The sequence below is a fragment of the Chaetura pelagica genome, unplaced genomic scaffold, assembly GCF_000747805.2.
Source record: "Chaetura pelagica isolate M959 unplaced genomic scaffold, ChaPel_1.0 scaffold431, whole genome shotgun sequence".
NCBI lineage: Eukaryota > Metazoa > Chordata > Aves > Apodiformes > Apodidae > Chaetura > Chaetura pelagica.
The window spans coordinates 237,778-265,077 of record NW_009952162.1 but is presented as its reverse complement, the minus strand read 5'-3'; the positions used below and the strand labels follow the sequence as shown (position 1 = coordinate 265,077).

Genomic DNA, 27,300 nt, shown 5'->3' with positions numbered 1-27,300 from the left:
ACTTTTGTCCTACATTCTTTCCCCACTTAGCAGAAAAATGTAGTCAAGAAATATAAAACTGATGCTAATTTAATTCCTGAAAGCTACACCCTAGTACCTGAGCACTCATTAGTGTTATTGGGATATGTAAAGCCATCAGATGGCTTAACTGATGTATTGCTTCTAACCCAAGGTAAGGAATAGGAAAGCTAAGATGGTCAGCAACTGGTTAGCGAAGCAACTGCAAGTACAGTTGACACTCTTTTCTCCTTTCCTTAGAATGTTAAAAATGAAAATAGTTATTGGTACAGTGATAGCTGGTGATACACAGTGATACCAAAACAAGTCTCTTGCCTTTCATCATGTGTCTGGGGAAGGGCAAAAACTGGTTGCTGTGAGACTTCAGGTACTAAATTTGTTTTTCACCCTCAGATACACCACAGCAGTATGGTTTGTGTTCTCTGAGCTTCTCCTTTGTGCAGATGTCTAAGTTGAATCACAATCTTTTCCATCAGAACCAGGAAAAACCTCTCTTATGTCTCCAGTGTTACTCAGATTCTTACACACTAGCATACTACTGCCTTTGAAAAAAGGATGAGCAGTTTGTATTTAAAGAGGCCAAATGCTTATATGAACCATTCTTACTAGAGCCTTTTTGCAGGAAGAAATATTATCCTTTCCCTTAACATTGCCTTCTTAAATGTTGCCTGTTTCCATTTTTGAAAGTTAGGATGCTCTAAGGACTACAGCTGTTTGGTATCCTGCAAAAGGGCTACACTGACATATTTTAAATGAACATTGGGTATTCTATCTAACAGGTCTAGGCAGGAACTGTAAGGTCACAAAGAATAAGTGCAGGTAGGTTAAGCACACAGGGTAAGTCAAAGAAGAAACACAGAGCTAGCTGGACAAAGACATGAGAAACAGCCTACAGGAAAACAGACTAATTTCATGTCTGTTTAGCAAATGGGGCAGGAGACAACTAACTCGGGAACAACATAAAGGCAAACAAAATTATTTTATAAGTCTCCTAGATTAAAATAATTGTTTAAATTGGGATACACTCTTTTCTAGATCACGGAAGAACCAATTATTTCTGATTTCTATCTGGTTGTTGCCTGTACACTAAGTGACAACAGATCAGATTGGTGTAGCTTTGGTCTGCAGGATCAATACAGAATTTCTAATCATGCTGATGAACCCTTCCAAAGCATTGTCACAGTGATCCTATCTCATGGTGATTTCCATTTTTGTCCAGGTTTGTGCAACAGTACAGCCCCAGGTTATGAAGCTGTTGCACAGGATTTTTCACCTCATTTGCTGCAGATGGTGGAAAGCATATGTAGGAAAGTAGTAAACAGGAAAGGTAAGCAGAGGCAGTGAAAAAATGCTGCCCCAGATAAGCGCATATCTTTCATCTTACTCCTACCACAAAGTTTTCTATCTGATGATAGCTGGTAAAAGAAACCTCATTCAACTACACAGTCCTCATTTTCTGGGTGACTTGTTATGCTGGAGATCACATAACAGTGCTAAGGGAAGTAAATCAAGACACAAAATGCCACATCACAACCAAGGCAGCTCACATTACCAGACATTTTCCCTTTTGTGCTTCAGCCTGCCATGTGCAGCAGCAGATGAAGAGGATTATAGATGTGAAATGAAAGAAATCTTCATAAGGCATTTGTATATGTACCATATGGAAGGCCACATGGAAACTGGTAATTCTGTACTTACAGCAATAAATTTGGCTTATGGCTATATTTCTGAGTGACAGAGAAAGAAAAAAAAAAGTATGGAGTAACCATTTATTAAGTATGCATAGACCATTCTGTGCATTGAATGGAATGGATTCTTGCAGGGCATATGGGAAAGGAGAACAGTTATTTAACTAGACAGCTTTTTACTGCATACACTAAGTGGGGCCAAACTAAAGTTGCAAAAGCTGTCTTACGTCTTGTATTTCCTAATGCTTGGGTTTGCAACCATAGCAGGGTTTTGCATGTCTAGTACAAACATAAAATGAGAGCCTGACTGGAAAAACAGCAGTGGCAGCGCATTATGCTGATAGCCAGAGTGGACCCTCTGTGGGTTTTTTCTAGACTGAGCTCTTCTGTAGTAGCTTGAGAAAGCAATTTGGAGTCATCATTTCTCCAAGAGATACAAACAAACAATTTCAACAGTTTATGAATTACAAAAGAACAAAGTTTCCTCCAGACAGACCTCAGTCAAATACATGTCAAAACCAGCAAATTCATAACTGGAAATAGGGGCTCCCTTAAAAACAAAAGTAATAAAAATGCATACCATGCTCTCTTGCATTGACTTTAGGTCACCAGCACTGCAAAGAAATTTACTTGCTCTGCAAAACACAAGCTACACTGTGATACCCAAAGGACTATTATTTTGACCAATAAATATGTGACACTTAAGAGCAGGAGTGGTTTAAACTGCTCTGGTGAATACCCTGAATAGAATAACACAGGAGGAAGCCAGAGAACATACACACAAAAGAGGCTGTGGTCTAGAAAGCTGAATTCGTTTCTATTGTGGTACTGACACATAAAAAAAAATTTATCCTTTTACCACTATGATGCAAGAAGATTTTTTAAAAAAGGTTTTTATTGCTCTAATAAATGTTATGATACCTAGGAATGAATGGTATTCCTCTTAGTCACCTGATCAGAAAGATGCCCATGAAGCATTTTTTCCTTTAAACAGTAGTAATAATGATTTAGCTAAGGACAGCTGTCATTCTCAAAACATGCTCAGAGAACTTACAGCCAATTGACTTATTTTGATATTCAATGTGCAGTGAATGAAACCCACAACATTTGCTTCAAGTTTTGTTTTAGTTACATAAGTAAATATGTAGTTATTCAGTATGTTGGGTTTTTTTGTTCATTATAATGAACATTTATGCTATGATTCAATTACAAAGTATTTTAAATCAGTATCAACTAAGGCTACTATTCTTGTATTATTTCTTTCCCCTCCTTTCCTCTCCTGTGTTGCAAAACACTGACCTTTGAGTGGTGCATAACAGCTGAGAAATCTGATCATAGAAGAGTTCTATATTTAAAGCATATTTTCATGGGCTCTTGCTAAAGCTGTGTCTTGAATATACCAAAAGTGCTAAAGAAATTTTTTTGCAATGTAAAATCATGGACTGAATCCTCTTGCCACTATGCCACAATATTGATCAGAAAGATGCAGATTACTTTTTCACTCGCATGCCAGAAAATAGCCTCATGGAGGCCTCTTTCAACTCTAAGTTAGATGAGCAAGGTCAGGTTAAAAAAACAAACTGATTATCACTAAGGGCTGAGAGCCCACATAGAAGATGGATCCGCAGACAGCTCCATTAGCAAAATGGTGGACATGATCTGGAGCTGAATTTGAGACATCTGCCTTTTCCATCATAAAAATCAAAAGATACAGGCCCAAATAACATGAGAAAACTCACAGATATTCACTTGTTCAATGACCATAATGCCAGTGGGAAATGAGACAATGGGCCAGCCTGGGCAAGACATGAACAGTTTCCTTGATGAGTTAGATTAAGCCTAAGAGAGGTGGGAATAGGTTCAGTTGTACAAATACACTTTTGTGTGGTTGGGTACAGTGGTAGAAATACACTGAAAAGGCAGGGAGAATCACACTGAGTCAGCCAGATATTTTTAAGATGACAGTAATAAAAAGCTGAGGGAAAGTAGGTTTTTGTTAAAATTCTGACTGTAAGAAACTTGCAAATGTAATAAAAGAAACCATCTCTCTTGCCTGGTTCCCACTGGGAACAGGGGAACACAACTCTGCCCACCCAATACAAACTAATAGGACTGCATTGAAGGAACACTAAACTGAAGCAGCAGACTGCAGCAACCATCTCTACTTTGAATGGAAACAGGCTTTCAAGCTGTGAATTTAAGCCAAGCGCTTAGGACAATCATCAGAGTGACATTTTTTCACATTTTTAATGTCAGTGTCAGCCATTTTTATACAACAGTGACATGATTAGGAAAACCATGTGAATGCTGTAAGCACAGGCTTACCGTTATTTTCTGTTGCACGTGTAAATTTTATTGCTTGCCTTTAATAATACAATGAGAACTGAGCTTTCTTTGTTGTTTTGTTTAATTGATTCACTTTTAAAAGAAAAAAAAAAACTGGAAAAGAAGACACTGAAGTTCTTCACACAGCATTTATGTGAACCATTTATATATAACATTTCATGTTCACACATCAAAGAGATAATGAGGTGACTTTGCTAGTGCTGCTTTGATTGAGGTGAATGAAGACCTTTAGTTTCCCATGTAGGCATGTATGTATCTTCCTTTGTCCTTTGAACACAGGTATATAACTTTTAATTTATGTTAGAAGGAAATCAAAACAAGACAAAAATAATCTCAAAAGGAAAACCTTCATCACAGACCAAGACAAATATTCTTAATTCTTGGTCTTCTCATGATAGCCATAATGAAAAGACTACCAAAATTGCATATAAGAATAATTTTTTCCTCTCTTTTCTTGAAGCCTTAGCTTGTGGATTCAGGACTAGCTGGCCAAGCTTAGCCCAAAGGGACTCGCAAAACCTAAGTTATTTATTTTCAAAGCTACTGGTTTATAAGGGAACTGCTGCATCCTGGTAAAAACACCAGTGGAAAGGTTAACAGTGGGATATTGCATTTAGACCACTGCAATTTTTTCCTATTCTTTCAGGGACTTTGCAACATATCTGATCTATGAATACTGCATCACTGAAGGACAGGAATGCAACATGGAATACAGAGTGTACCTGACTGACAAACGTGTACATATAAGCACGGGGGATTACCAATAAACTTGCAGTAGTGGAACAGCTGTGGTGATTAAAGGACATAAGGACAAAAAAATCCATATCCCGAGGCAATAATTTTCATAAAGTGATAAAATTCGAAAATTGGGCACAGATTCAGGCTTGGAGCTTGAAGAATGGATTCATCTTACAGTTTTGCCTTGGGTTTTGTTTGTTTTTCCCTAATGAACCAGACGGTCTAACTGAAATAATAAACACGTATAAATAAGTTAAAGGAAGAATGTTCCTGCTCTGTCAGGCATCTCCTTTCTTGTATTATCACAGCAAGCCACCAGCAATAATGCTAAAGTTCCTACTCCTCATGAGTCTCCTGAAGGAGAGAACAGCAGAGCATCCCAACCAATCTCTGATCTCATCTCTGCCACCTTCTGAGCTGAGTTTCTCTTCTTGAAATCTGTTCTCTAAGCATGAGATACCTTAAAGATGTGATAGGACAGAGAGTTGAAGATGATAATTTATTTAGCTGATAAGTGAGGTTTATACCCAGCAATAGTACCCAGAATTTCTACAAATCTACAACACAGTTCTGTCAAAAGTTAGTTCAGAACTCATTCTTTTCTAACAAAACATAAAAAGATTTGGGATTTTTTTTAGTGGAAGTTTATAGATAAGCACAGTTATTGTTTTATTTTAATAAATACCTTTTTTTTTGCATGTTATTATGAACATAACAGAAATCATACAGTTTAACCAAGGGCACAATTCATTTTATCAAGTGAAAAGTATTATATTATTTTCCTATAACTGTGATGAAATTGCTGGCTATTTGGCTGAAGGTTTCTAATTTTGCTTTACAAAAGGCACATCTGTAATTAGACTTCAGCTAAGAACAAGACTTAAATAGTACATGGAGAATGTAACATCTTCTATGCATTAGGATGCTGGAAGAATAATATGTGTTTTTAAATACAGAAACTTTCATTCATAAATGAAAACTCACAGAAAAAATGGGTTCTAATTCTTAATAGTGGTGACAGTAGCAAATGATAATTTGTGTTTAGCCAAAAAATATAAAGCCCTGATCTTACCCAGCATTGGATTTACATTTCTTCTTTCTTTCTTACACATTCTTTCAGAAAACATGAATAATTTATATTGTAAAGACTTACAATTACATTAACGTATTTGTTTTTAATAAGCTGTTGAGAACTAGTACATTTACCTTTGAGATGCTAACCATTACAAATATATTGAGTATGACAGTAAACCCTGTATACAGTAGTTAAATAGAAGTGGAGCAAGCCTGAGGAAATGCAAAAACTAATTTGCTTTTCCTAAAGCTCTCTGGAGTTTGCGCAAGCCCTCTCTTGTTCACACATCTTCTTTTCAAATAGGGCATATGAGAGTACATGCTGAATGAATCACCCTACGGTGCAGGCAGGAGTATTTTTCAGAAACATTGAGGACCAAATTCAGAGGTAATGACAAGGGATTTCTGAAGGGAAACCATGTTCTGAGATGCACAGAGACAGTTAAACATGAATGAAAAAAAATACTTTGTTTGTCTAATCCACTGTAAGTACTGGAAAATTTAGAAGAGCTATGAATCATGTTTCACCTGTTCCTCCCCAGTATAACACCATTAACTAGCAGTCATCAGAACTGTACAACATTCTGTGGAATGGACCTGCTGCTCCTAAAGGAAAAGCTACCTCTAAACTCAGTTATGATAATTTGTAAAAATTATATTAACATTAAACAGATATCCTTATCTATGGAAACACTGTCTATCCATTACTGGTACTTGCAAGACAACAGAGGTTAAACTACATAACTGTTCTGATATAAAGAGCATCTAAGAGGATCTGGTTCCATCTCTATTCATTCTAGACAATAAATACATCATCCACCATAGGATACCTAGAGAAAACCCCCCACTGTTTTATTTCTGACCTAAACCCCAGATTATTTATACACTTAAGTAATCCAGCTTTATTTAACAGGTTCACTGTTTAAAAAGTGAAACAAAATGAACATAAACTTGGAAAATCTGTCTTAGACTTGTCAATATCCTTGTTAGAAAACAAACGGAAATCAAAAAGAGCAAAGAAACAAGAACAGACTGAAGATACCAGTCAGAGAACTACTTTTGCTGAGCAGAAAAAAAAAAATAATAATATAAAAAATAGTAAAAATCCTCAATATATGGAATAGATGAAAGTATGGATTTTGTGACCCATATGCCCACAGAGGCAAAAACATACAGCATGTGACAAAAGATCAATGGATGTTCATATTTTAGGAGCTTGCTAACTGCACTGGGTAGAGGAGATAAAAGAATTTATGCAAGGGTTGGAAAATCTGGCCCAAAAGATAGGCAGCCCAGCCTGGCAAGAAAATTGAGGCTAGTGAAAAGGTCTGTAAGCAATATATAGCAGTATATTGCTTACTGAGCTGGCAATTGTATTATCACTGGGGAGATGTGCTTAAATAATTGTAGTAGGCTTTGTTTGGTTTCAAAGTTGTGGGGTTTTTTTCCACAAGTACAAATGATCAATGAATAAAACCAAGAGACTAACATACTTTGAGCAAGTGGACCAATTTAGCAGAATTAAACTGAGTTTAACTCTGAATTGTCAAAAAAAACCCCAAACAGCTATGCTGCAAGATGAGTTTGCCAAGAAGAGAAAGGATGTTCAAAACCATTATTTTCTTTATATTGCAGCTGAGCGGTTCTGTAGGAATGCATATTTTTACCTTTTCAAGGCTAGATGTGACCCCCTCTTGCAGTTAGTATCTGGACCCAAAAGAATATTATTGTTCTACTTGTTAAATGCTGCCTTCTGAATTACACTCTGAAGTGATCCATGACCAGTTTATATGCACTTATTAGGCCATTGATTATCCTTCTGCTTAAGAAGCTATTATACCTCCTTGATGGCTGCACTGCTGAAGTGTTTTCAGAAAGCTTTCATATTCTCTTCAAAATTTAATTATGCTTGTGAAACAACCCATGTTGTTGTAAGTTAATTTAGTACGGGCATTCATACTTTTCAGATGCTCGTCTCTCTTAGTTCCCATAATACTGTTTTGGCTGTTGTTACTCTCCCCAGTATATGTAAAATGAAGAAGAATAAAAGAAAAATTATATGAACAGAAGAACATATGGAGAAATGAATATTAGGGTGGGGGCCCAAAACAAATTCAGAGTCCGATCTGAGAAAGTAAAGAATTATATACAAAGAATGATGTAGAGACTTTTTTTGGGGGGAGTGGGCAATCAAGAGTCAGCAAAATGACACCATTAAGCATACAATGTTAAAGAAGATAAAGTTTCTTATAGTTCGGAAAATGAGAATTTTTTCAATTTACCCACTCTGAGTGATGTATTAATTGTACTGCACAATGTATAAAAAAAACGAATGCTGTGTCCCCAGTCTGAGTATCTGTACAGAAGGCAGACAATAACAACAAAAATTCGAGAAGGTGTGACTGCCACAGAGCATGTACACACCAACCATTCCAGTATTTGAATCTGCAGGAAATATAACACAGAAGGCTGGAATGAAGAAAAAGGTACAGGAAGATAATTTGCTTGTAGGGTGTTATCTACAAATTCAGGCATATCTTTAAAAGAATAGGCTTCTTATCACTGGATAAAACTTACTTCTCCTTTTAATCTCAGTTTATTAATTTTCAGACATCTGTGGCTGAGGATTGTAAACTATTTCCTTCCTCACAGCTTCATAAAAATTACAGAAAATCTGCTATTCTATAATATGTTTGAGGCAACCACATAAGAATGCTAGCAGTTTTGGTCAATTACTTCCGTAATTTATTCACTGGAGGCATGTCTGTGCTTCAGTCAAAGAGAGGTATGTACATCATGCATCCATCCATACATTATGGGAACCTGCTAGGGTACTACTTATCAGTGTAACATATCATGAAGCTCAGTCCAGACTACAAAAAAATATCCCTCAAACATTTAAAGTAATGCAGTTAGGTCATCTGCCTCTACTTAATCTAGCATAACTACACATATTCTAGCATGCCCAGAACTACACTGTGGTAAGGAAAGCTACCACTACCATGTAGTAACTGAACTGAAATAATGTTTCACCTCAGCATATTTGTAAGACCACTCAAGTTCAGTGTTTCCAATAAAAAGATCCACTCATTCTTATTCCATCTTCCTCCACTGCCACCCACATACACAGCTTTTTTTTTCATCCTGCTTCCTTCTGCTGCAGAAAATGAGCTGCCTTTCACAGCTTTACCTTCCAAAGGGCAACTCCCACCTGATACGGCAGGTCTGTAATACATGGGTCTTGCAGAAAGCTGAAATGCCTGTGCTGTCCACATCTAGTTGTCTAAATGATCCTTCTCTTTTCTGAGATATAAGTTTCTTCTCAATTACTTGCATTTTGAAGAATAAGGAACCAGCAGTGGAAAAGGTAGATTTCTTTGGGAACTTCGCAGTAGAGACAGGTAGTGCATATTCCTCCCAGCCCTCACAAATGATAGCAATATTTGTGCCACTTACTTCTTACGATTTTATGATATCCTAATGTATCTTAGGCTTTACTGGAGAAAAATTATTACAAAGGGATTTCAGCTACCACAAAACCAAAATGCACTGAAAAAAATCACCATGATATACTGTTGAATTCTCAGTAACTGAAAGTAAAAGAAAATGAGAAGACTTAAAGCCACAGATGGAACATCAAAGGCCATTTCACAATGTGCAAGGACCAGGCTTATGATTTTTTCTAAAATGTCTGTTTTCATACTAGTCCTGTTAATTCTCTTTTATAGGACACCTATTTAAATGTGCAGGCTTTTATAATCAGATAATATATTCTCTTAAAGTCTTTAAACTCATGAACTTTGCATCAAAAAGTTTTTACTTATCTAAAACTTTTTCTTCCTGCCAGTTTCATAAAAATTCTGAGAATCTAGATAATCCCTCTGCCACACAGGCAGCAGGAAGATTGAGCCTGAAGGGTTACCAGCTGGTGGTTAAAATTCTCTAGTACTTTCACAGCCTTAGTAGGAGAGAGCTGAAGTTTCAAACAATTTATTACTTTAGTTTGGTGCCTTTCATCTTCCCCCACCTTCTAAATATGCTTTGCTTGAGTAATAATTTTCATCTTCCTTATTTGTTGCCAAAATTACTCAGAAGAGTGACATTATGTCAGGTGTCAGACGATGGATGAAGCAGAAATGCAGAAAAAGATGCTAAACAGTAAATAGTCTGTTAAACCCCATTAAAACCTGAAAGGTTTCTTAAATACTCACTTTCACAGGACTAGTTTTCAATTGATGCATTTCCCATCTGTCTGGGTGCTTATACATTGCAAGAGTTTGCATGTCAAAGTAAGAAGCATTTAATTATATTAGCGAGTTTTGATAAAGTGGTTGCTTTTAACACAACCCAATATAACAATGATCAGTTTATGAAAAACAAATTAACAATTCTCTAAGGATTATTTTTCAAGGTGCAATATGTTTCTCATAATGATTAATTATGATGAACCTCTGTTTATTTATTTATACTATTTTTTCTATTCTGGAGGGACAAAATTTAGTAAAATCTTAAAGATATTCTAGCTATGTGAGGAGATATATATAAAATAAATAAATGAAATTTGTCCACACTATGCATATTGTATGTGGATTTTTCCACTGTAGCTATTATTCTGAAAATAATTGTTAAGACTAATTAAAGTGGCACAGGATAAGAAACTCTGTACATTTTCCATGAGAAAACAACTTTTTCATGTTTGATTGTGCAACACTGAAATTTTGTTAATTGCTAATTTAGAAAAATATCGAAATATTGAATATAAAAAACAACACGTTTTCATGTCCTTCAGCAGCACAAAGCGTTTTACAAATACCAAAATACAGGGCAATGAGCTAAGCAATTCTTGAATTACAAAGAACAGTATCAAGAACAAAACCTTAATGTTGACTTTCTAGGATTCTGCTTCCTTTGACATGGATGAGAAGTGTAAGGAATTACACTGACCATTGACTGTAAAGCCAGTGGGATACTGAAGGTAAGGACTGTGAGTATGTGCATGGGTATGCTCATGGAGATATGAGCACTTGAGCAGACTGGAAGTGACTGAAAACTTCAGAGGTTTTAACGTAAGAGGGCTTAGCTCTATAGAAGCTAGAGATTTATTTTAAGAAGTTTTTCCTCGTGTAACATTCTCAATGGCCCTTGCAGGTTTAACAATGTAGTGCTGATGGCATCTTTTCCTGCAGCTCCTAAGATATCCTAAGATAACACTCGTGGAGGAGGGTGGGGAGTCCTGACATACGCGAACAAGTAACCACTGGCACTTTCACATAACCCTCCAGGCAGTTTCTCAAGAGTACAGATGGCAGAACCCTGGTACATTTCTTCTATCAGACATCTACAATGTGCAGTGACAACCTTTTAAAATTTCCTAAGCAGAGAACAAAATCTGGCATAAGGTTTTTAGTTTTGTGATTCTGTAACACAGAAATGGAACAATACAATATTTTAAATTCTGGTTTAAACTGAAACAAATATGCTGCTTAATCACAGAAGCATTCATAGGACTCAGCTGGTGAGAGTATAAACATCTTGTTCTACTGAATATTGCTGATTTCTATGTGGAAAAATGTATGTACTATATATTCCTTCTTGAGGTAGCAGTACCTATGGTTCCAAATTAACTTCCATAATAAAAATAATCAGATTGTCAAGAGTATGGAACTACAGATCTTAGATCTTATACCATCAATCACCCTCTTTGCAATGAAAAAAATTCAAACCCTTTAAAATAAATTTTAAGTTACCAGGCTAAGTCCCAAAGGATTAAAATGATAAGTGGTGAGATTCTGGAGAAGAGCTTTCTGATCCATGTCCACCCCCAAATGCACACCCGTGCCCTTTTACATTAAATGAATATGGAATAAACTGAAAATAGAATTTCCAGAGCCAGGCAGTGAGTCCTGACAGTACTGACAAGCACCACAAGCACCACAGACAGGCACTGTTGGCATGGTGTGAGCTGCAATGAATGCTCAGAGGAACAGAGCAAAGGACCTTGTACATGCTTGAACTTCTTATTGCTGTGCTTAGATAGTCTGCAGGAATATAACTTGCAAATAACTGGGTATTAAAAAAAAAAAAAAAAAGTAAAAAAATGAGTAATATTTCAGTGCCTTTCTCAGAAGCAGTCAGACAGTCAGATTAAATTCACAATGAATCTAATTTGGCCTGAGATTTTGACTTGAGTACTGGAAGTGTAGATATATATGTACAGAAGATCCTTAATTTCCAGTGTGAACTGAGGGTACATGGCAGCTACCAAGATCTCAACAACTCTGATATAATATAGCAAGTTTCCTATGAGATTATACTGGTTTTGTGTGGAGACCAGAACAACCTGCTAGGCTTCTGTATGGCTAGATCTGTGAATCACTGAACAGAATGGGCAAAAAAAATGGATCCACTGCAATGTTTACAATCTCTTTGCCTGTTCAAGGTGTCAGTATAATCAGAACTTTAAGTAAATAAGATTTCATGGTTTCTTAAGACTGTGAGCCTCTACATGTCTGGTAACACAAATGACAAAAACAAGTTTGAGCTGAAAATTGCAATCCAAACAACTTTAGCTATTGAATGTGATGATTTTATTCCATTCCGTTCTGTTGTAAGGATGTCAGTGATACCCAGAAAATTCGGAACACTAATTAAGAATATAATTTATATTAAATTATTAATAATATAAGAGTACATTATTTAATTTTACACCTACTAGAGTTTGTTCATAATTTCATTACTAAAAACCTGTATTTTTAAAGAAAACTCTATAATGAATTCCACAAAAGGCCATTTGTAAGTATTAAGAGATAATTCTTCTCTGCAAGATGTGGGTGACATGACTGTACAGGAAATGTCATAGCTAATTCCATTAAAAGGAAAACTTGCTCTTGTGCATGCAAAACAAGATAAAAGAGCTAACCAAGGTGCTGTTAACTTTAGCACCCAGTTCCCCTTTATGTTTTTCTGTTTATCATTTAAAACAGATTTCCAAAACATAAAACAATTCTTTCGAGCTTGTTGGAATTTTCTTCCATTAGAGGTTGATGAGGCTATATTAGCATGGCTGTTTTTAAAAAGTTCTGAGGAAGGTTAATTTAAGAAAAAAACTACAGAACTACATATTTAATGTAACTATTGTTTGAAAAAAAAGAAAAAGAAAAATAACAAATCCACTACTATAGAGCAGTTAGCACTGTGCAATTCCTTTTTCCACTTGTACTTTAATATTAAATGTCCATGCTAAAATTGGTCTGAGCACAAAACCTAAGGCACGCTATATTTGGCCTCAAACTATTTCCATAAAAATAAAACATACTTTAAAAGGTAAAAATAACTAAGTTTTTTTGCTTCAGTTGTTTGTACATGGCAAATGCATGCACATAAACAAAGCTTATTTTCTCTGAATATTTGGCAAGTGGAATTTAACAAACCAAAGCTGTGTTAACAAACCAAAGCAGAACAAAAGCATCCATAAGGCAAGAGGGAAAAAAATCAACACACCAGGAAGTAGTAAACGTAACACATTATTTTATAATGTCCTGTAGAGCTACCAATATAAGATATATCAGAAACACAATATTGGTTATTTATTTTTTATATCTAAAAAAAATATTAATTGCCAAAACCTTTGTTCAGCATTTCCTTACATTTAAATGTTCTCCCAACCTTGATCTGCCTCAGTGTACAGCTACATTTTACATCTAACATCTTTTTCTTTCATGCAACCTTCTACTGTTCACTCTTACACAGCATTATGGAACAAGGAAAGCCCTTAAAATCCTTGAAACAAATCCTGCTTGGAAAAAAACGGAAGCTTTCCAACAACCTACTGCATTCCCTTATCATATGAGTTCCATAGCTCACTACTTCCTACTAGCTGCGATGGCTCTGATTCCCTGTTACAGGAATGGCCATGGAGACCTGAGGCTGAAAATATCTGAAGAAGCCTTCAAAAAACCAAAAAAAGGACACTCACTCTTTCTATAAAAAGAAAATAAGATACTGTATCCAGGTGCAAAGCATCTATTGCAGTGTCTGAGAAGGATGACATAAGTAGATCTTTCCTGTGGGATGATAGTGTTTCAGTTACTTTGTGCTTCTGCATGGGGTTTTTTTGTCATTATTTAAAACTGTAAAAGCTTGTTCTAACTATAAAATAGTCTTATGGAGACTGACAATCATTAACACTCATCACAGATTCCTAACACTAGGAAGAAATAACACTCAAAATGCAAATCCAACCAGCTGGTATATGGAGCAGGTCAGACTATAATGTTTCTATAAAATAATTCTTTTTTCTTAGCAGCAATATGAGTTAATAGTTATAGAATATTATTATAATCATTACTGTAATAAAAAATAGAACTGTAACATTCCACACTTAAGTAGCAAAGACAAAGATTTCCAGTGTCAAAGCCCTGCCCCAGGACATAAAAGAAACATGAAGCAAATCTCACATGCATGAAAGTACTTTCCTACAAACAATATCTGGTAAATAGTTTATACTAGGCTGCTTGAAGCCAGAAAGGCGAATAAGAAAGAAGAGGTAAGTGCATTATTTGGGCTCCATGTTTATTAGACAGAAAACTGAAGAACTTAATGTCATTCTGCTTAAGGAAAATAAAATGTCTGGAATTTTTTTGATTTTTTTAAGTGTTCTGTCAATAAAACAGCATTCTCTGGCTTTTAGAATCTTTTTGGAACATTTTTTTTAAAAGTAATATTCTTTCCTGTAGCCCTAAGCATCCAGGACTGTCTTCAAAGTAAGTTACTTGTAAATATAGTGGGATATATTGTGCTATATTATACATATACAATTCCTCATTGTTGGGGTTTCTTGTGAGGAATGAGAATTAATATGCTTTTGGATACCAAGCGTTAGGCCTTGCTAACTTGCTAACCCTGATAGGTTAGGTCATGGCATGATTTGAAAATTCCTTTTGAACTGTACCAGAGACAAGGAAAGCTGAACAATCTGTTCTTTCTCCATTATAAGAAACAAAATTACTGAATATTTGTTGGGTGATAATGTTTTATGCCTACAGCTTTCTAGTAGCAATGAAAAAAAGTGAGTATGTCTCACATACATTTTTAAGAATGTCCTCGAGTATCTCACGTATCTTCAACTAAAATACCAACGATTGTGGCTCATTTCTAATTGCAAAGCCTATAGTAAGAAAATAACAATATTTTGATGCATGCATGACTGGGTATAAGTAATCATTCTTGAAACATGCAGACTACACTTCTCTCTAGGAAAACAACCTCCACTATTGGTGGAAGCACTGCTCAAGCCTTTAACGAAGCAGTATCTCCACAGAAGTTAGGCAGAAGTCCCATGAACTTAATTTGAGCCAGGACTTCATCCCAAAGACTTGAAATATTTACTAACTGGCTGTTTAAAAAACACAGTCAATGTAAATTTGACTGAGGTATAAAAACATTTGGTGAAAATTATTTCTAGTCTTGTTTTATAGCATCTGTACCTGTGACAAGGCAAAACAAAAAATTATAGGAATAGGTGTGATTTGGGGCATCCCAAATATACATATTTAGAAATTAATATATATGTGTATATATATATTTAAATTTGTTTGTTTGTTTGTTTCATGGGGACCCATGAAGGTAAAGTAGGAAGAGCTGTGCTGTGCCTAACTCTGTGCTTTTGGACGATACTTCAGTACACAAAAGTCATCCTCCTGGGACCAGATATTCTTGTAGAGCATGCAGCAAAGCTTTATCGCACAGCAAATTTGATCAAACATATAATTTGTGGCCAACACTACAGAAAACAGTCTAACTTTCTAAACATGCCTCAACACCATATTATTGTTTCTCATATTCACTACTGTCAATAATATCGGCCTTGCATTGAAAATTCCAGATCTTAGGGACATGAGATTTGTAATTACTACTTTGACATGTAATTGTGTAAGCACCAGCACCAGAATGTTAAGCACATTATTTGGTTCTGCTAGAAATCTATGTGCTAATAGCATGGTAAAGTTCATTCCACTTGGTGGTTGGTTTTAATGTGTGTGCTAAAGTGCAAAAAAAGAGCTGTTGAAACAGCTACAAAAGGTTAATGAATGAAACCCTAGATTTTGAGACCATATATGAGTGACATTAAACTATTTAAAATCTTCAAAAAGAAAACCAAAGTTATTTTGCACTTTAAAATAATGGATCCTTCAAATGCTGCAAATACATATATTTATTGGAAAAGACATTGGAGGAGTCATGCCTCTAAGCAAGTTTTTTCTTTAGTAAGGAAATATTCTACAAAAGAGTTGTGTAGAATTTCAGTATTCATTCTCAGTGAAAACATTCCATAAAATCCTACTTGGTATTAGCATAAACTATGTGTTTTATAGTGGCTGCTTCACAGCAAGGGAATTGAGATTTTTTTTTTTTTTCCCTATCAAATACATAAACTTAATGAGCAAGCTTTTTAAAGGCAATATCATCGGCTATCAGCCTCAGAATCCAAAGGACTTTGGTTATTCTTTTTCACCTCAGTGCTCATGTGCTGCTGCTTCAGCAGCATTTGAAAATGAAAAGAAGAAATGTGCAAAAAAGCCTGAAGGGGCTCATCATCTTTTTCAAGACCAAAGTAAAGGGAGAGGTAGCAATATACAACTGGAATTTTTATTACTTTTTTTTTTCCTTAGTATATTTTTGCAGCTAAGAGTACTACTCAATTCTGTGAACTTAGCTGAAAAAACCTAGTCAATGCAGACTGTGCTTGTTGCCATTTCAAGGAAGCACTTTGATAGAAATTGTTTTAGTTCTGTCCATGTCAGTAGAAAATGCCAAAATGCCAAAATACACATTGCAGTTGTGCACAACTGTACTCATCAAAAAAACAGTAAGGGACAAGTTGACTTACAAGAGCTGCATTGCCTGTGTAAAAAACGGAATACATTCTTTGGGCTAGACGTCATTCTGTGTCATTGATGCAAACTTGGAGGTCAGCAGAAGCACTATGAATTTACCATGGAATGACTGAAAACAGAATCTTTCCTCAAGCACTTATGTTTTATGCAGCATAAAATATGTATGGATGCTTGACAACTTTTCCTTTCATTATATACAAAAGTGACTCTCTCTTCTCTCTAAAATAACACTGTCAAACCAAGAGGGACTGCCAGAAACCTGTCACAGATAATAATCTATTTGCCCAGGTGCCTGAATAGCAATGAAAAAGAAGATATTGAATGTCAGTTCCCAGAATATAAATTAAAAGTACCATGCCTGAAATGAGGTCGTGTTCCCCTCCCAATCAGAAAAAAAATACTCCACCTAAAAAATTGTTTTATATTACAATGACTTCTAATTATTTTTTCTGTAAGTAACTGGCATGGGGTATTGTGGGACACCTACCCAAGGATTAGTGATTAATAAGATTACAAGTTCAAAACTGCAAAATTCCTTGCAAACTCAAATGAGTTTCAAGGACATTTGCACTACAGAAAGAGTATTGCTGGTTTTAGTCCAAGTGTAAGTTCTGCAAATTCCCACTTTACAAGTAAAGAAAATCTCTTTTTTCCCCCCCTTCCATTTAGAGATGATGAAAAGGTGAAAAGATAGCATGGGCAGTTTTAATTTACATCATTGGTAATTACATTCCACAGTGCTTCTGCAAAGTGTTATGTGGCCCACTGCTTGAAGACTCTGTGCCCTTTTTTTTCAAACGCTATTACATGATACATGTAAGCAACATGTATAATAACGTAAAAATGAAGGTTCAAGACCTTTGATCTCCCAGTCTGTCCCTAAACATGTTTTTTAAGTACTGGGTCTCCAGTGTATTTTTCTTCTCACCACCACTCCTTTTTTTTATTTTTTATTTTTTTTTAAATCCAACAACAATTGTTCTTCTGGCCCCAGCAATGCTTTACACCCACCAGAGTTCCTTTCTAAAACAATGAACATCGAGTAAACATAGCAGCAGGCCTCTTTGCAAAGGCTCAGGACTTTCCCTTGCTTCTACATCTGTAAGTTGCCTTCTAGTCTGCACCCTCTCCTCTGTGGTTTCTTGTTTCTGAAACAATCCAGGCTGTGTCTCTGCTGTCTTAATAATCAGGATGAAGAAATTACCTATGTAGATCTATGTTCTACCCATCACAGTTCACATTTACAGTGTTCTTGGCTGGTCCCTACAGCAATCCATTTGTGTCCACACATGCAGTGTGTGGAGGGGCCTCTGGATCGGTACACACATTCTGGGGCTTCATCATGTTGACCCACAGGCCCACACTGTGTAAGCCATGTGCAACACTAACCTGCCATATGATTATGGTTACATGACCTTGTCTTAACAGTTTGGCCCTCCTCCTGATGCCACATGGGTCTGAGACATAACATTGGCCATATTAGGATTTTTAAAACTGATCTCTCTTCATAAAGGGATGAATAACAAGAAGGTTACCTCATATCCTGTGATATTTGCACTTTTTAAGCAATGACATCCAGAATACGTTGTGTGTACAGAAAGGAGGAAGGGACGAGCATGAGAGTCTGTAAGGGGAGAGATCCTGGCAGAAAAGTATTGGAGGATAAGCCAGGCTGACAGAGTAAGAGCTGATGCTTTGTACATACTGTCTACTATAATAGGATCTGATCAGTTGACCCACAGAGCTATTCCTGGATCTCCATACTGATGCTGGGGTAACTGTTGATCCCACTGAAAGATGATATCCTAGGAGGGATACAGCCTGTTCCCAGAGGGGATGGTCAGAGCAGCAAGACCTTGAGATTTAACAAGGAATGATCTGACAGTGTAGACTCACCTGCTGCCTGCCCTGGCTCTCCTGAATCCATTCAAATGGTTTTACTATTTGACTGAATGAAAGTCCTCTGTGCACTTCCTGCATGGCAAATTACCTGAGTAAACGCTCTGATAGATACATAACTGCACATATACATAGGTACGGAGGCTATAACTTATACTATCAAATAAAAAGTCAGTGTATTCTTTTTACCCTCTACTACTCCATTTGCTCAAAGACATTTACAAAATATAACTGCCAGGCTAAAAATGCAACAGAAGTATATGTTAAAGTTATTATAGATGATTAATCATATGCTGGGTTATCAGGAGATGTGCTTAGCCAACTACTTCTCTCTGAAATGTAATGAAAAGCCTTCAAACAGATTTCCTACATTTTCTCACTAGTTTCCAGAAAAATAAAATCTGCTACAAGGTCAACTAAAGAGCTAATATAGCACAAAGTCCAATCACATTTTTCAAGTAATAGTAACATCTGCAGAAAAGTTTACGGGAACCATGTCATCCTGTTATTAAGAGAAAAATGGTCTGTGGTGCTGGATGGTATTCATGGTGCTCTTGAAAGAATTAACTGACATGATTGTGAGGTTACCATTGTGTTGTCATCTGTGGCAAACTCTGGTCAGTATAGGTGTGTGAGTCCAAGAAACAACCTTCTTCAAAGAGCCACCTTTATGGAAAAGGAGTCAGAGAAAGCAGAGACTAGTAAACTGGGGAAAATAACATAGTATTTCTGATACTCAGTCTTTCAGAAATTAGAAAGCACTCCTTTCTCCCTACCTCTGCCTTTGTATTACATGAATACTCAATGGTGTCCTGAGGGTACTACTGTCAGGATGTGCATAAATACAAAAACTTGACTACAGCTCCTGTCTCTACAGCATCCTTTTGTTTATTTATTTACTGCTAATCTACAAATAAAATAATAATAGAAAAAAACCACATACAGATCTGTCCTGGTTTGAGCCAGGATGAAGCCAATTTTCCTTTTACTGATTTTTTTCCTTCAGCAAGCTTTCTTTTAACTAGCAACAGTGTGTTCTGCTAGGCTGGTAAGACAGTGGAATGTTTTTCTAACTACTGAGGCTTCAAGGCTGCACCTGCACTCTGCCAGCTCAGACACTATGGGGAGATCTGTGACCCCCCCGTAGGAGGCTGAGTTAGACAGACAGCAAAATTGGCCAAAGATATTCCATTCCATATATCTACGTAAGCTCAGAGGAAGGTCAGAGATCACAGAAGACAACTTCCTTCCTTTTTCTTCTTCCCTTCTCTTCCGTCCATGGCCGGCGTCCAGGGAGGACTCTGTTCATCCATCACCGTCGATCCTCAGCCTTGATCTCTCCTGACCCCCATAACTCTCTGCTTTCTCCAGCAGCAGCTCCGGGATTCCTCGGGACTCTTCCCAGTTCAGGGAAGTGCTGTGGGAGTTGCTGGGGGTGGGGTAAGGCAAGAGGCTTTTGCCCATATCTGAACATATCTGTAGATAATTGTATATATTTTCTTATATAATTCATTAGTGTTTTAATTAAAGCTGTGTAGTTTAGTTTTCAATCCAGCCAAGTTTCTCTCTTTTTCTCTCTCTCCTTCCCTACCTGGGTGGGAGGGAGAGGGGATCGAGAGCATTGTTGTCGGACCTGAGTCAAACGGTGACAACATCCATCAGCACGGGTAAATCCTGAAAAGACTTTAAAGAAATAAAAGTATATTTTGCCACGTGCTTTCCAACATTGCCATATTACTGATCCAAGAGGTACTGCAGGTTTTAATTGAGCATCCTTGGCTTGCTAAACGAAGCATTAAAGAGATGTCTTTTCATGCTATTTTGTATTCAATGAAAATATGCAGACAGACAACCCACTTAAGTAAAAACCTACATTCTTCAGGCAACTTCAAAATATTGAAAAACCTCTATAATATTCAGTGCTAAGGGGCTTATCTTTCATCCATCAAAGTTGAAAGGAAATTTTTCACTGACTTGACTATAACCAGACTGGCAATAACTGATGTGGATGGAGTAAGCAGAGGCAACACAGAAAGAAACTTTAATTGATTCGGCTTCCGGTCAAACTTATTGAATTAAAAAAAAATTTAAAGGGTAAATTTCCAACTACTTCTGGCCAATCCTACTCAAGTAATTTACATTCTTTCTGGCAGGAATCTGAAATTACCATTTGACTACTGCACTTTTTAAAAATGAGTGCAATGCAGTGACCACTTATTTAGTAGTTGTAAAAAGCCTTATTTCATCTTTCAGTGCTAAAATAGAAAATGACATGCAAAGGTCCCTTCTAACTGTATTCTACAGTTCAGAGGAAATGAGACTAAAACAAGTAAACTGAACTTCAGCCACCTACATAAATCTAGGAGGCCTGTCAAAACCAGCCTGATTCCTTGATTCTCAGGTTCCTCCAAGCTTGCAAGGTACCAGTGAAACCAACTCAGTTATATTACTCTTAAGTCAAGTATCCAAAACTGCTACTATCTATGTTTTAGAATGCATAACTTGTACTTGGTAGGCAATTCTCCAGTGAAAATTAGTGACTGATGAAGCAGAACTCTCAAAACCTTGAACTAAACTCATCAGTTTTCTTATATAAAATACCTGCAATCCACAGCTCTGTTTCTTGCTCTGACTAATTTGTGAGTCTACTGTACTGAGATTCAAAATGAGACTACAAGAAAAATATGATCAAGAAAGAATAATAACTACTACAAGTATGTTTGCTTCTCAGTTATGTTAAATTTAAAAACATAAATACCTAATGATATAGCTGCATTCTCTGCTTAAAGTCATTAGCCAAAAATAAACATACTCAGAGAAAGATAAAACTGGCTATCTGGGAAGAAAATAATTTTCTAATATTCAGACTCCTCTGATGCTAAGTCATCATTATGTGTTTTGTGGACAGAATTTGTGTCCCTCATCTCGATCATGCTGACAAGCACCTTATGGGTATCAGCCTCCACATACTAATATTCACTGTATAACTTAGGATCAGTAATTTGGAAAAGATCTGGTGGGAAATGTTATCTTCCCACCAGAAGTGCACTTTGGCTCTGTGTATACACATTCCCTATTTAAACCTTCATTTAGCAATAGCGGCAAAAATACTTCTCGATTCCGGCATAAAACGCTCCTGGGAATTGTCCCTGGAGGAGTACCACTTTAGATCTGTCAGACACAGACATTTTATTACCTGAAGGATGTTATTTTAACCTAAGGTCTAAAATATAAATGAACTGCAATTCTGATTACTTGACACACAGCAGAAAGAAAGAAGGGTGGAATGCTTCCCAGAGAGATTCCACAGGGAGAAGTCTGATTTATTTATTGCGGATAAATATGACAAAAGGTATTCATATCCCAAGTTTTAATAAGTTTATGGTTGACAGGAGGAACTGAAGAGAGCCTTGAGCAGCAGCTAATATACAGAACAACATGTTAACTAGGAGAGCTGGAAGAGGAAAAAAGGAGCTCCAAGCAGATTAATTCAATTTCATGGCAGAAGATTTTGGACACTCTGAAAACTTCTGTATCAAGATATTACGGGCCAAAGGAGATGTCCTTTTTCAGAGATTTATCATTTGTATTGTGGGATAAATCCAAGGGGTCCTCATAGACCCTCTAGTATTTCAGCTGAGCAGAGAATGTTTAGATATGAAAGGTCAGAGCTGTCTGTGAAAAGAGAAGTGAGAAAGTAAACAGAGGATAAATCCAGATATTATTTTAGAATATGCCACCACAAAAATGTCGCCTTTTCTCAAGAGGCAGAAAAGTTTTTTTCTGTATTAAAATAGGGATTTGGGGTTTGCTGTTAAAAGCATTGGACAGCCATTAGTGACTCCTCAGGAATGTTATTTGGAGTGTTGCTACTTTGAGCAAAGCAACGTTCTTCATGTTTTTTAATGGGTTACCAAGTTTTCTCCATTTTGAAAGATTCAGAAAAGTTTGGTTTCATTAGGAGGGAACCTGGATTAAGTTGCTGAAGCAGGTAGATACAATTACGTGGAAGAAAAGGAGGCAACTTAGACACAGGCTGTGGCTTAACTCTGAACTGATCAGCATTTGTATGTGGCTTTGGAAAAAGTTTTGTAACAGTTTTTCTGGCAAATAGAGATGGGGAAGTAAGACATCTTCCAGTTGTTGGTTTCCATGCTCAAAGAAGAAGACATTCGCTTGTTAAAGCTTATAAATACATAAAACTTCATTGACAATTTTTTCTCCTAGTTTCAAATTCACAATTTTTGATAGGTTTTTAGGGTAAAAAGGTAGCTTATACTAAAATTACATTACTTTTAAAACTGTAGTAGAATATCAGTATTCTTTGGTATGCAAAACTACACAGGAAATCTGCTTTTAAACATTTCTTACAGAAAACAAGACACTTCTTTTTTCCATTTTCTCAGCTTAACATTGCTTCCATAAATTCCTTGGGTAAACTCAGCAATTTCCAGGAAGTTTTCCTGAATCCCAAATCTGCCAAAAGCAGAATTTCATAGAATCACAGAAAGGCTAATGGTATTTACTCCAGAACTATATGGAGCAGTAAACATAAGTCTCTTAACTGTCTTCTAATATTCTCTCATTATTAATCCGTATGCTGGGACATACACATTGTTGAACATATTAATCACTGTTTACTCTGCAGAGAAAAAGTCAATAGGATGTTTAACTCCTGATTTACACACAAGTTTTTATTATTTCACCTGTGTAATTCTTCACAGTCAGTAACTTATTCTTTCTAATTAAATCTGTATTTCAGGTCTGAGTGGACCTGATTTTCCTCTTACTAACAGAGAGTTTATTAATATAGCTCTCATCAATCAAATGCTGGTATTGTCTAAATAAGATTAACGTAAGAAAAAGCAAAATCAAGGCCACTGACTGTATGACAGCTTTGCCAGTCTGTTCACAGCTCAACAGTGCTTAGTGGACTCTTAACAGAATGCTGGGCAGGGAAGAGAAGACATTTCTTTATTGTTTAGAGAGCTGTGTTGAAGGAACAACTGGCAAGATCATAAAAAAAAGGGGAAAAAAATCCACTCTGTAAGCAAAATCAGACACTAAGTACAACCACAGGGACTAACCATCTTTGTCCCTTTCATATGTACTACAAACATATGTACAAAGTTAAACTTCAGTTAAGGTAAAATATTCTGTTATGCTCAAAATTGTGCTGTTGGCAAAGGAGTGTACACCCTACTGGTGCAGTTTAAAAATACTGCTGTTTTTTACCAGCCCTTTATTGCATCTACCATTCACCTAGCTGAAGTTCAGGGACTAGTTGCTGGGACATTGTTAAATAAGATACAGCCAGGTCAAGTAAAACCTGAGATTCTGCTTTGCCAGGTCAGCACAAATTCTGCTGCCTTTTACTAAAAATGTGAACATAATACATGCCAGATTACAATACTCATCCCTGATTCTTTTCAGCACATATGGAATAAATATGAATATGTCATAATACAGATACATATTAATGCTTTAATCAGAGGTATAGATATAAGGCAAAGGTTTGAAAGTGAATACCTTATGAGCATTGTATCCCTTCATTCACTATATAAAATAGAAAAACTAGAAATAATTGACATAGAAGATAAGTCTAAACCTATTTCTGATTTGTCTGATTAGTAATAGTTTGCACTCTTCTTAACAGTCACAGTTATTTTATGTTTTTGCCTCTAAACCTTGCAGCTGTCTACCACACTTTTTACAATGTCCTGTAAACAATTCACCTTACTGACTCTATAGGCAAGTAGAAAACACAGGTTTATTAATTATATAAGATAAGAAGTGCAGTTCCTTTAACTGTCTCATCATTATTTCATTTTTATTTTTGTAAAGTATCATCAAATTATTTAAAACAACAGCTGTTTTTCTCTCCTGAAACAAAATGTTCAAAAGAATTAGGTATGAAAGATCCATCAAGTCAACATGAAAACCTTTTTTCACATACTGTCTGAAACCTCCCAGGCATCCCAAAGCACTTAATAAAGTAGTTCAATAAAGAGGTTTGCTTTGCCCAGCTATCAATGAGAAAGATGGGAATTTAACTATATTTGATACATTGGAAGGTCAGACTTTCTGTTTATCTGAACTTCACTCATGCTAAGTTATAGATCTGTGTGTGCAGCTTTAATGTGTTAAAGGAATATTGTGACACTGAAAAACAGACAAATGAGAACTCTGCTCAGCACCAGTATCTTTAGTGCAGAGGAAATATACTCTGCCACCTGCACATCAGCACACATTCCTCTTACATAATTCCTGCCAGTTGGGTCAACTACTGTTTCTACAGCCAGTTAGATGAAGTGCCTATGCATCCATGTTAGCATGGAAAGCTGACATTTGAAGGTGCTAATGAAATTCAGTTAGTAAATTATGAGGTGTATAGAATAAGGACCTTCAGCTTTTTCCAGGGAAAATACATTGTTAAAAGTGACAGGCGTAAGTACAGCAAAGTTATGATATACAAAAGACACCTGCATCTAAACTGTGGTTTTAGTGAGGCTAATTCTTTGTGATAATAGGGTGTGTACCTCCCAATAGGCAGGAGTCTAATAATTCATACCCTACACATGCAGTTAGATAGAAGGCTGCACACTTGATTACATTCTGCTTTGCCAGCTGTTCAAAATAATAAGTGAAAAGTGTGCATCGTATTGCTACAGGATCACAACAGTCAGAAATGCTTGTGCCAGAAGCAGACCAATTTGACTTCTACATAAGCCCAGCAGGTTTATATGCTGACATCTGTTAACTCCATGCACAAGAAGGGAACAAGGTCGCTGTGAAATTTGCTGTGAAAGAGCAACATTCATTCTGCAGCCTTCCCTGGCAGATGCCATATTTTGCTTTCTTATGTCCACATACACACAATTCATTTCACAGATACTGAAAAGCCTGTTTCAACAAAAGTAGCAACAAAGTATTAAAATAAATCAAAGATCTGCAAGGTTCACTATGCAAGTATAAAAAGTCCATCAAATGCAAAGTAATCAATAAATGTATTTTTATTTTGGTACAAACTGCAATGACAAAGAAAACTACTAGCTCCTTAAGATGCTCAAACTGCAGTATACAGATACTGGATTATATAGAGATTAGGAACAAAATCATGGCTATAAAAATTAATGGCTGTATATGATACTTGGGCTATTATGCAAACTGATCATACAGACTGAAAAGATTTATTCTGAAGAATATTAAATTCAGAATATTTCAGAAGAAATTCAGAATCTGAATACTCCTGTTTTACACCGCAATAGTTTGGGAATTTCTTTGTTGTTGTTGTGGGTGAAGGTCTGGAGAAAGCAGAAAAGCAAATGATAAGTTTTCATGTGTTTACTTACCAGAATGTAAGTATAATGGACTCTGAAAATGGTTTTGTATCAAGGTATACAGTGAGCAAAATTAGTGACAAATTGATGAAATTTTTATTTCTTCTAATATTTGGCTAATAAGCAATGAAATCTTCCTTGGACCAAGAAGACTCAAGGAAGTTCATGAAAAATTATAATGGGTAGCCACGCCTCTTGATAAACTGAGATTTATTGTAGGCAGGGCTAAGGAAGAAAATATGAAGGTGATTCCATGTGTTTTCTAATGATGATGCACTAGTATCTTAACAAAAGTTTTTTGTTTAAGACCCTGCTGTATTACCAAAACATTAGTTATTCTCTCATGAGTGTATTTATAGAATAAAAGCAATGAAATGGTAACTTGCAACCTATGATAATTATTTTCTTGTACTAAAAAAAATCATTGTGATGGAAGGAGACATCAGATATTTTAATTTTAAAAAAACATTTTACCAAACAGGTAAATTTTTATTTATAGGTGTTATTATTCATGCTCTATTCAATTCTAGCTTTAAAATAATTAATGCAATGTCAAACTCAGCTCTATTTTATTAATGAGGTGAAAAAAAAAACAACACAACCCTCACAAAAATGTCCACTTGTCAAATGAAATGCTACGTTCTTACCTAGTTTATGTATTCTTATTTTAAAAGGCCTTTTTTTTCATTTCCTTACATGTCCTCAAGACCCTATTTATATGACTACGTAGACAATATATTTTTATATAGAAATCAAATAGAAAAGTAGACATAAAACACAGTAAGTAATTCAGAGCTATACCAGTAGGTCAATCCTGTTGATGAAGACTGAAGGTTCCCCCAGGAAATTAAGAAAAAATAGTAACCACAGATTATTTCAGGCAAAAAAGAACATCCTTTTTTTTCACTAAGAAACTAGGTTGCCATATAAGCTACTTAAACAGTCATTGGGAGTTTTTTTAACATGGAGTTAGATCCCTATCCAAGCAACATGTATTTTCCAACCTATGATGAAGTAATGACTTTGCTGAGAAAAGTGTTAACTGACATGATGTAGCTAATACTGTATTTGCTACAGCTGATGCAAAAATGCCCATCAAGTAGCTAGACTGAAAGTATCATTTATTAAACTGGAAGTATCAAGGAATTTGAAAAGAGTGATCAGCTGACACCAACACACACACTTTCTTCCAGAAATAAACATACTCCTGTACCTTTTACCCAGTATTTTCCAAAACCTCCTTAGTTACGTACTGAAAGCTTTGGTATTTCTACAGCATCACTCTACAGAATACACAGGAAT

At 36.0% G+C, this 27,300-nt stretch overlaps 1 protein-coding gene across 1 annotated transcript in view; it reads right to left on the bottom strand.

Annotated features, from left to right (window-relative positions):
• LOC104397307 (contactin-associated protein-like 2) overlaps positions 1 to 27,300 on the bottom strand; it is a gene marked incomplete at both ends in the record, with an annotated part of 638,963 nt that overhangs the window by 406,785 nt on the left and 204,878 nt on the right. The window lies entirely within an intron of this gene.